Here is an 11,555-nt window from a genome sequence, read left to right on the forward strand (position 1 = left end):
CATTTTTCCCTTCCCAGAAAGGGCCATGACTTTTTGTTTTAGCAGAAGTCTTCCAATTAGATTTCAGATGGCTTTTCTTAGTCTTTTCACTAAAGTTTCTAGTTTAGTTTATTCTCAAGTGGAATGAGAATGAAAGCTGATTGCAGACCCATTCAAGGTGCATAAAGCTTCTAATTTTTACAAGCCTCCTCAGTCTTTTCTAGTTGTGCCTCCCCTGCCCAACTTTTTGACATCAATGTTTAAGAAACTTGCCTTTATACGTGTTTTTTTCAAAGCACCCAACTCAGTTCCTTAGAACAGCAATTTTCTTCCTTATTAAATTGCTATGTCAAAGAAAAGTAGCATAAATAAGTCTAAAAACAAATGTAATGGATACTTGGTAAGCACAAAACCAATGGGGGGAACAAGTGCGTGTGTGTGTGTGTGTGTGTGTGTGTGTGTGTGTGTGTGTGTGTAATTGAGACCAGCTTGTCAGGCACAAGCATTCAGTGGGCAGTGGGCATCAAATGCTGCCTTCCATAGGAGGAAGGTAATGTCCATTGATTGATCCAGTAGTCAGTTGAGTGGATATCCTGCGTTCTGACCATGCTCTTCCAGTGCTTGAACTGGATGTGGGGAGGGAAAATGGTACAATGATTCTACATCTTTTCATTGAAAGAAGTTAGTAGAATTACATTTCCCAGTGTTTAAAGCAAGAGCATGCCTAGCTCCCCTCAACAGTAATATACTTGTCAGTTTCTTCCTTAACAAAGATAAAAGATCAATTTGAATGTGTTCGCCCATGATCCAGGAGGTACATATTGAATCTTCCCAGGAAGTCTCAGTGCTCCACCACAGTTATGGGCACTCTCTGCTTGGAATAGCAGTGGGCATGAGTTTTATGGATAGAAATTAGTACAGCTGTTGAAGAAATGTCAAGCTGATTAGAGCATAATCATTAGTGAGAAGATAGTCAAAATGTAGTGGAATGAGCCAAAAGGGAATTAGGAGAGAAGAGAAACAAGGGTAGCCCCAACAAAAGAATTGCCATGTTTCCCAAAATAAACATGTCATTAGCAATTAAATTCCAATGCTTTTATCTTCTCCAATGAGCACAGTATTGGTGCAAAACTAATTTTTATATGTGAATTATTTGTAAATATCTTCCAAGATCTCTCCAATAGAATATGATCTGCCTCTGTAATTAATCCTTGTTTATTCTCATGAAATAAAAGTGCAAATGGCTTTTAGCCTCCATTTCAGTACATGTCATGTATTTCTGCAGAAGCTTAACTGCTTTCTGATAGATGTTATGATCATTATTACCTGAAGTGACCATCCTATTTCACTGTCCTTAGTACTAATGTAACCTGAGATTATTGCCAAGAAAAGGACCAACTCTTGAACACCCAATCTTCTGATTGGGGACTTAATTTTGTTTTGATCCTTTGGGAAATTCTTCTGATTTTCAATTTGAGCTTTGACCTATTGTTGCTCTTTGTATAAATGCACATTATAATACCTATGAGCTATACTAAAACCTATGACTCCTTTAAAAGTAGCTGGATGTGAGGAGAGAGGAGGGGAGAGGGGAAGAAAGCTCATAGTTAATCTTTTTTTTAAAAATCTTTATTGTTGAAAGTATTACATACGTTCCCTTTTCCCCCCATAGACCTCTCCCACCCCACCCCTGCCCACCACCCTATTGTCTGTGTTCATGGGTTATGCTTATATGCATATGAGTTCATTGGTTGATCTCTTCCCACCCTTCCCACCTTCCCCTGCCTTCCCTCTGATGTTTGACAGTCTGATCTTATAACACCATAAGCTACCGTTATGCTTTCTGAGCTTCAAAGATGTTTAAAGCTATCTTCTGAGACATGTGAGGCCCCCTTCATTGTTTTCCTGTTGGTCTACTCTCTACTGAGTTCCCTTGACTAGAGGATACATCTTACTTCTCCCTTAGACCTTGGGCATTTCATGGTACACCTTCTTCCTCTTCCTCTCCCTCCCTCTCATGTTCCACAGGAAACACTCCTACTTGCATGTGTTACATCCACAAACTGGAAATTTACAGAAACCTTCATCCAAATACAGAAGCCCTCTCTTTGCTCTGGAAACAAAGTAGTTTCTCAGCTCTTCCTGAATCCTCTTTTTAATTTATTGGGAAGGAGTCTGACTTTAGTCCTCAGGCCTCTGAAGCTTTCTCAGGTAAGAGTCAGACACCAGTCCTGGATCTCCCAACGGCATGACACACATTTCAAATCCCCTCAGTGCTTTCCTGCATGGTCCCCGACTAGGATGGGACTAGAATGTAGCCCCTTCCTACCCCACCTATAAAGAGAGTGAGGACCCACAGTTCTGTACCAGTCCTCTTCAGAGAAATCTTAACAATCTCATTTACAAAGTCCTCTTTCTGATGCCTTTTTATAGCTTTGATATGGCTGATGGGTCCAGGAGTCCTGGAACAAGATCTTGGACTCATTTCCTTTAAAATCACTTAGGATGATTTGGCTGACTCATTTCGGATTTTCATATTTATTGTAATTTCTTGTCTGGCCTGAACTTGAATCTTAACATAGCACATGCAAAATTCCATCATTCAGAGATAATCACTGAAAACATTTGGATATATATTGTAAAGTATATATCTCTTAACAAAAATAAGATTATTTTGTAAGCTAAATTTTTTAAATTAACAATATCTTCTGAGCATCTTTCCATGACAATAAATCTCTACATCAACATTTTTAACAGTTAAAGGCTATTACATTGTATGAAAGCTACCGTTATTTAATCAATTCTTTCTTGATATAGATTGAGGCTCTTTCTTCTTTCTATTATGATAAATGATCCTGTAGAAGACATCTTAATACACTTCAATCCATTCAATTACTTAACTAATATTTATTGAGCACCTATTATAAAAGAATACTATGTTATCCCTGAGATAATTTATAGAATAGCAGTCAAAATGTATGCATATTTTAAATTATTTGATATGTATTTACAAATTGTCCTGCAGGTATACTAGTATACTGGTATGTGTTTGTATATGTGTTTATGTAAGTACTAGAGGCTGACTGCTTGAAGATTCATGCAAGAATGGGCCTTCCTTCCCCTGGCTGCTGGCACCGCCTTTGCTCTGGCAGGAGCCGCCTTTCTGCCTTCCTACGCTACCCAGAGGCCCGGAGTGGCTGGGGGGCAGTGCAGAATGCCTGCGTCATTGCCATGGCGACGACGCAAGCATCCCACCCCTGGCCGCTGGGTACCTTGATATGCAAATTAACTCGCCATCTTTGTTGGGTTAGTTTGCATACTCACTCCTGATTGGCTGATGGGCGTCGTGAAGGTAAAGTCAATTTGCATCTTTCTCTTTTATTAGTGTAGATGAGAGTGTATTTAGTCCCTAGAGAATAAAAATATTTCCTTGTGGAAACTTCTTCACTATTTGAGGGAATTAATGTAATAATGCAATTAACACAAATCATAAATATATTTATTTAGCTCCCACAAATTATTGGATCTGCCTTCTTTTACTGTAAACTAATTTTAGACTTACATTAAATGACAAAAAGTAATGTAGAGTCTCCTTATATCCCTTGCCTACTTTTTCTCATCTTGCCATAGCACAATTATCAAGAATAGGAAACTAACATTAGAATATTATTAACTAACTGAAGAACTTATTCAAGTTTCAACAGTTAGTCCCCTAATGTACCTTTTCTATTACAGGATCTTATCCAAGATTGCCCTTTGTATGTAGTTATTATTTCCCCCTTGTCTTCTCCTGTCTGCAACAGTTTTTTCCCCTGTCTTTCATGACCTTGAAAGTTGAAAAGTATTGATTGGTTATTTTGTAGAATGTCCCTTTTGGGGGTTTGTCTGAGGTTTCTAACAATTGGAATGAAGTTAAGCATTTTGGGCAAAGGTGCATCATATCAAGGGGTTTCATGATGTTGACATGTCTTCTGATTGGTGATGTTTACCTTGATCTCTTGAAAATTACATTTTAACTCTGCAGAAGGGGAGTGCAAATAGTATTTGTGCAGCATCCACTATACACTGCCTTTTTTTCTGTAATCCTCCTAAAGACTCTGTAAAGTAAATCTCATTAGCCCCATTTTATTGAGTCTCTTAAAATTATGTATCTCACCCAAAGTCATTAAAGTCTGATTCCAGAGCCAGGGATTCCCAGCTCAGGATAAGCATTTCTCCAACATGGGAAACCATTAGCAACAAACCTCGCACAGGTATGTGTGCGTTACTACTGTTTTAGGGTTTGATTTTCCATTTGTTTTCCTCAAGGTAGAGGTCTGTAGAATCACATTCTCGGAAATATTCTTTTGCTATTGATTAACAAAGTTAAATATTCAGTAATCAAATGTTATGGAAATTTCCCCCATTTTATATAAAATCACAGTGCCTTTGATATTTCCTCTGCAAGATTTGTGATGTTATTTTCTTTTGTGTTATTGTAATATAGAAGCTGAAAGACAAGTAAGTGCAAAATAATTTTCTCTATTGAAAACTATGAGATGTGGTTGTTGTTTCTCATCAGTCATATGTAGACAATACCTGCATTATACTGGTTGTCTGAAAGTCAATGAGTTATTTTTCTTTTCAGATAGTGTGTTGGAAGGAAAACACACTAAACATAATACCTACATAGCACTTTCCATTTCGGATAATTAATGTCTGAACCCAGTGAATGTCCCCAAAGTTCCATTTAAAGGGTTAATACTTCAACCTGATGTGATATGGTGGCCGAATATGAAAGAAGAAACAAAATGAGATAATGCATTGAAAGTGTTTAGCATAGTGCCTGGTACACAGCATACACTCCATAAATTTTAGCTCTTCTTGCCGCTGCTGAAGCTGTCCTTGATGTAACTGCTGTTTAACCTGGGGAAGAGAATATGTGGCTGGCTCATCCCCTGCTCCATGAGGCAAAAGATCAGAGTGCTGTAAATTTAGAAAGGAAGATGGCTGGTCTCTGGCCAGTTTAGCAGCTGTTTATCTTCTGTAAATGCTCTTGTGCTTTTCTATTGCAATATAATCTAAAGGTCCCATTATGAACCCATTTGGGAGCAAAGCTTGGAGTTAAATCAAGGCAATGTGGCAAAGAGTCAGTTAATTCAGTGCAACTACTTTTATAGTTACTTCTTTTGAGGCATCCCATCTGAGAAAGTGGCTTTAGCATATAACTAATTATAGTAGCCCTGGCTATAGGGCACCGTTTTTCAACCTCAGTACTAATGATATCTGGAGCCTGATGTTTTTGTTGTTGTGCGGGAGCTGTACATTGTAGGATGTTTAGCAGCATCCCTGGTCTCTACCTACTAGATGCCAGTAGCACCCCCACGCCAGCCATAACAACCAAAATGTCTCCAGGCACATCCAAGTAAAATGGTGGGGGAGAGGGGCAAAATCACTTCCATTGAGAACTATTCCTCAAAAGTAATGAGTAATTCCATACTCAAAACAGGTGATGGTAGATTCAAACTAGAAGAATTTGGGAGATGGGAAACAATATTTATTGAGCAGCAAAAGCTTTGACAGATTTTACCTCATGTATTTCATGTAATTTTCACAACAAGTCTATGAGATAGTTTTTATTCCTCATTCATGGATGGGAAAACAGAGACTCACAGAAATAAGGTGATTTGCACAATTATCCATATGTGGTGGGATACAAACTTGACAACCAAGCCCATGCTCGTTCTATTATGCCTTCATGATTCTTACTTCCAATAGAGAAGGCTCAGCCTCATCATGCAGTTCCTTTTGGCCAGGAAGAGGAAAATTACATTTACCAAGTCCAAATGGTTATTAAGCTATTGTCTCACACAATGAAATCCACCAGTCTTTTTTATTGCAAATATTTACTCCTTATCTTTTATTTTGATTGAATTTAGAGGGGTGACATTGTTTGATAAAATTATATAGGTTTCAGGTACAGTTCTATAATACATCATCTGTATATTGCATCGTGTGTTCACCACACCAAGTCAAGTCTCCTTCCATCACCATTTAACCCCCTTTCCCCTCCTCTTCTCCTCCAACCCCCCTTTCCCATATTGGTAATTACCACACTGTTGTCTGTATCTATGAGACTGTTTTATATATATTACTGATTTCAGAGAGGAAAGGAAAGGGAGAGCTAGAAACATCAATGATGAGAGAGAATCATTGATTGGCTGCCTCTTGTACACCCCACACTAAGGACTGAGCCTGCACCCTGGGCATGTGCCATGACCGAGAATTGAACCATGGCTTCCTGGTTCATAGCTCAAGGCTCAACCACTGAGCCATGCCAGCTGGGCTTTTATTTATTTATTTATATGTGTAATCTAATGAACAAAATAAATGAACAACACAGAAATAGACTCATAGATACAGAAAACAGACTGACAGCAGTTAGAGAAGAGGGGATTGGGGGGCTGGGTGAAAAAAGTGAAAGGATTAAGCAAAAAATATATATTCACCAGTCTTTATTCCACTTCATGAAGCTGTGACTGTGACTTAAATAAACTACATTTCTCTTTTATCAGTTACCTTCCTATGTGGGTTTGCCAATAGGGGGCACTAGAGGAAGTTTGGTAAGCAGGAGGAGTGGAGAGGGAGTTCCCTTTTCCTATAAGCTGATTCAGCTCAGTGACTGCCACTGCTGAGCACCTAAACTACTAACAGCAGAAGCCAACACAAAGTCTTCAATATGACAGCATTCTCCCAGGAGACCACACACCCACTTGGTGGCAGGTTAATTACACTGGATCCCTCCTGTTACTCAAGGAGTAGTATTCTCTCTTCACTTAGCAGACATGTTTCTTGCATATTGATTTGCCTTACCTACTGATAAGATTTATTCCAGCACCACCGTCTGTGTGCACACAGAATGCTTTACCCCACCATGACGGGTTAAAAAAAAAAAGTGGGGAATGAGTGCATGCCCGTGGAATTCACTTATTTTATCACATACCCCATCATCCAGAAATAATTGGTGTAATAGTAAGTAGGAAAGCCCTACTCAAGGTGTAGTTATGACCAGTTGGGAGATAAATAGGACAATAAAGATTGACAACTATTTCATAGGAGGTAGAATATGCTTTAAAGTGGCAACCAATCAACAATCAATATCTATCTCTAGCTCCCATAGGCAGAAATCATGGGCCCAGGAATCAGAGATGGAAGTGGAAGTGGCTCCTCTCACCATCACACCTAATATCCTACTCACAAAATGTTTTATTTTAAACTTATTCCTTTGTTCCACTGGTTTGGAGGACTTAGTTCCAAGCAGAGGACACAATCATGATTTCACTGAAATAGAAGTTGAGACTGGCACTGGCAATTTTGGACTCCTGATGCCCCTGATTCAAAAACAAAGAAGAATAAAGACCTGTCTTATTTGAGATGATTGACCCAGGTTACTAAGGGAAGATTGAGTTTCTGCTGGTGAGTAGGATCAGGGTAAATTATATCTAGGCAATATATAGCAAATGGTAGGATTTCACCTTTTTATGGCTCAGTAATGTTCCATTGTGTGTGTGTGTGTGTGTGTGTGTATCACTTCTTTATTCAATCATCCATCAATAAACACTATTGTTGTTTACATTTCTTGACTATTTTAAATAACACTGCAATTAACATAGAAGTGAATATATTTTTCAAATTAGGGTTTTCATTTTCTTTGGATAAATATCCAGAAGTGAAATTGCTGGATCACATGGTAGTTCTATTTTTAATATTTGAGGAATCTCTATACTGTTTTTCATAGTGGCTGCACCTATCTGCATTCTCATCAATGCAGTGTACGAGGGTTCCCTTTTCTCCATATCCTCGCCAACACTTATCATTTTTTTTGGTCTTTTTCATGATAGCTATTCTAAGAGATGTAAGGTGATATTTCATGGTGGTTTTAATTTGCATTTCCCTGAAGATTAGTGATGTTAAATGTCTTTTCATGTACCTGTTGGTCATCTGTATGCCTTCTTTGGAAAACTGTCTGTTCAGATCCTCTGCCCATTTTTTAATCAAGTTGTTTGGGGTTATTTTTTGTTGTTAATGTTGAATTGTATGAGTATTTTACATATTTTAAATATGGACCCCTTATCAGATATATGATTTACAAATATCTTTTCCCATTTGGTAGCTTGCCTTTTGGTTTTCTTGATAGTTTTCTTTGCTGTGCAGAAAAGCAGCTTCATTTTTTGACAGCTTTATTGAGACATAACTCACATACCATTAAGCTCACCGATTTAAAGTGTATAGTTCAGTGGTTTTTAGTATATTCAGAGTTGTGCAAACATAAATACAATCTAATTTTATAACATTTTAATTATCCCCAAAAGAAACCCAGTACCCATTAGTAGTCACTTTCCACCCCTCCTCCAGCCCTAAAAAACATCTACTTCCTGTCTCTATGGATTTACCTATTTTGAACATTTCATACCATTGAAATTGTACAACTTATGGCCTTTTGTGACTGGCTTCCCCCCCATCACCACTTAACAATTTTTTTTTTAAAGTTCAATCATGTAGCATGCATTTTATTCCTTATGGCTGAATAGTATTCCATCGTATGGCTAGATCACATTTTTTCTCTCATTGACCTCTTCTAGCCTGCCTCCACGCCCCCAAGGCCTTCATCACCCTATTGTCTGTGTCCATGGGTTGTGCATATATGCATACAAGTTATTTGGTTGCTCTCTTCCCACTCATCCATTCTCCCCCACTTTCCCTTCTGAGATTCCACAGTCTGTTCCATGCTTCTATATCTCTGGATCTATTTTGTTCATTAGTTTATTTTGTTCATTAGATTCCACATATGAGTGAGATCATATGATACTTGTCTTTCTCTGGCTGGCTTATTTCACTTAGCATAATACTAATTCTGATAATCTCTATCTCTTCATTTAATTTTCACAACTCCAGGAGTTGCAACTCTTTCCTGCAGTTATAATCACTAGATGACCTCAATGTTCCCTTTTTTATCTTTCTAACTTCCAATGACAGTGTGATCAGCTTCCTGCATTGTTTCTTCAGTTGAAGTACCTAGGATCGTTTCTGTTTCTCTGACTAGACCCTGGGTAATGTAATCATATGAAGCATTATAGTCAGTTCATCCATATTCACTGAGAAAGGAATAGAAATTTCTTTAAACCTCAGCAGGCAGATAGGAATAATTCTTGTACAATAAAAGCTGTTAAACATCAGCATATAACCTATTAGTCAGTATCAAGATTTAATTGGAATCCAGTGAATGAGTAGCCATTCTGAGATATGTTAAGCATCTGTCTGAAATGGTTTAAGGCCAATACCACTTAAATTCTGGAGGAAAAGCCATTCCTCCATTTTTTCCTTCCTTTACTTATTATTCATATAATAATTATTTATTTATCACTTAATTCATGTCAGGCACTGTTCTAGATGCTGATGATATAATAGTGAATAAAACAGACAAAAATTATAATATTCATAGAGTTTATATGTTAGTGGAAGAAAGGTGGTAAACAAGTAAATATAAATCTGTCAGATGGCTACTAGCAATATGGAGAAATTCAAAGAATGGAAGAAAGATAGGGAGGGCTGAGTTTGGGTGTACATTGTTAAATAGTCTTGTCAGGAAGGACTTCACTATAAAAGTAACGTTTCAACAAACTGCTAGAGGAGATGGAGGAAAAGATATATGGATATGTGGGGGAAAGAGCGTCTGGGCAGAGGGAACAGCAAGGGTTCCCTCTAAAGCCCTTGACTTGGGAGGCTGCCTAGTTTGTTCAAGGAAACGGAAGGAGGCCGTTCTGGCTGGGCTTAAATCCAGGGAGGAAACTATAAGAGAGAATGTTAGAGAGGAAATGAAGGACTGATGGTATAGGACTTTGTATGCCACTATAAGGACTTTGGCTTTTATTACAAGTGTGATAGGAAACCAATGGAAGGATTTTAACAAGGGAATGATATCACTTGACTTATATTTTAACAAGATTACTCTAGCTTCTGTGTTGAGAATAGACTGTGGTAGTGCAGTTAGAAGGCAATAATCTGAATGGAGAATATAGTGAAAGCAGTAAGGAAATCAGTATTTGGATTCTGTGTTCATTGACAGTGTACAACTGGTTTCACCATAGATGGTCAGGGAGGCTGTTCTCTATAAGTCAGAATGTGTGAGATGGGAGAGAAGCTAAAGATGAATCCCCAAATTTTAGCCTGAGCAACTGGGAAAATGAATTGCTTATTACTGAAACAAGAAAGACTGTATGAGGAATGGGTTTCCAGGAAAAATCGTGAATTCAGTTTCGCTTATGTGAAGTTTGACATGCTTGTTAGACACCCAAATGGAGATGTCAAAAAGTCATCTGGATGTGAAATTGAGGGTAGAATCAAAACTGGAGACGCAAATTTTGGAGTTCCTCATGTATATATAATATTTATAGCCATGAAAATAATTTAAAAGATCAAGTGAGGAATTTATGTAGAAAAAAGAATAGATCCAATGATTGAGCCCTGGGACCAAGTTCAAAGAGATGAGAAAACAAAACAGTAAAGAGACTTAGAATGAGCAGCTGTTGAGATTGGAGGAAAATCAGAACCATGTGGCATCCTAGAAAGCAAGTGAAAAAAAGTCTAAGGAGAATGGTGTGATTAATATTAATATTGTGGTAACTTCTATCCGAGGACCTCATGACACTCTGGATGTATAGAAACATACATGGAGCAGTTAGATCTCTCTTCTGTGTTGATTTATATTTGTAGGATGTATGGCATAAATTAGGTCATTTAGTCATTTCCTATAGAGATATTATAAACATAACCAATTCCTATGGTAATAGGAATATTTCATGGATTATTATCATCTTGCTATGGTAAAAAAAATAGATCATTTGTCTTCAACAAGTGGTTCTACATCAAACTTTGTATGGTTTTTTCAATTATATCTTGAAGCAAAGCACAAGGAAAAATAGAAATTAGATGTATTAATTGGAAGGCTAGGCCCGTGGTTGGCAAACCGCGGCTCGCGAGCCACATGTGGCTCTTTGGCCCCTTCAGTGTGGCTCTTCCACAAAGTACCACGTGCGGGCGTGCAGGTACAGTGCGATTGAAACTTTGTGGCCCATGCACAGAAGTCAGTATTTTGTGGAAGAGCCACACTGAAGGGGCCAAAGAGCCGCATGTGGTTCGCGAGCCACTGGCAAGTGGTTGGCAAACTCTTTACTCAACAGAGCCAAATATCAACAGTACAACAATTGAAATTTCTTTTGAGAGCCAAATTTTTTAAACTTAAACTCTATAGGTAGGTACATTGTTCTTAACTTAATTAGGGTACTCCTAAGGCTTAGGAAGAGCCACACTCAAGGGGCCAAAGAGCTGCATGTGGCTCGCAAGCCGCAGTTTGCCAACCACGGGGCTAGGCTATTTTATGGTGACCAAACACTCAATGCTTTGGTTACCTTCACCTTTAACCAAGGTGTATTTCTCCCTCATTAAAAACTCAACCTATGTGCTCAGAGAGGCTCTTCTCCTCATATTCAGGGATATATCATAGTGGAGACTTCACCATCTGGCAGCTGCATCATCTG

General features: G+C 38.2%; 1 long non-coding RNA gene across 1 annotated transcript in view; it reads left to right on the top strand.

Annotated features, from left to right (window-relative positions):
* LOC106727077 overlaps window positions 1-11,251 on the top strand; it is a 15,855-nt gene extending 4,604 nt beyond the window's left edge. The window contains exons 3-4 of the long non-coding RNA XR_001363230.1: window positions 10,584-10,590; window positions 11,173-11,251. This is a non-coding gene — a long non-coding RNA (uncharacterized LOC106727077). The remainder of the gene's footprint in view (window positions 1-10,583; window positions 10,591-11,172) is intronic.
* The last annotated feature ends 304 nt before the right edge of the window (window positions 11,252-11,555 follow it).

Source organism: Myotis brandtii, unplaced genomic scaffold (assembly GCF_000412655.1).
Source record: "Myotis brandtii unplaced genomic scaffold, ASM41265v1 scaffold359, whole genome shotgun sequence".
Classification (NCBI taxonomy): domain Eukaryota; kingdom Metazoa; phylum Chordata; class Mammalia; order Chiroptera; family Vespertilionidae; genus Myotis; species Myotis brandtii.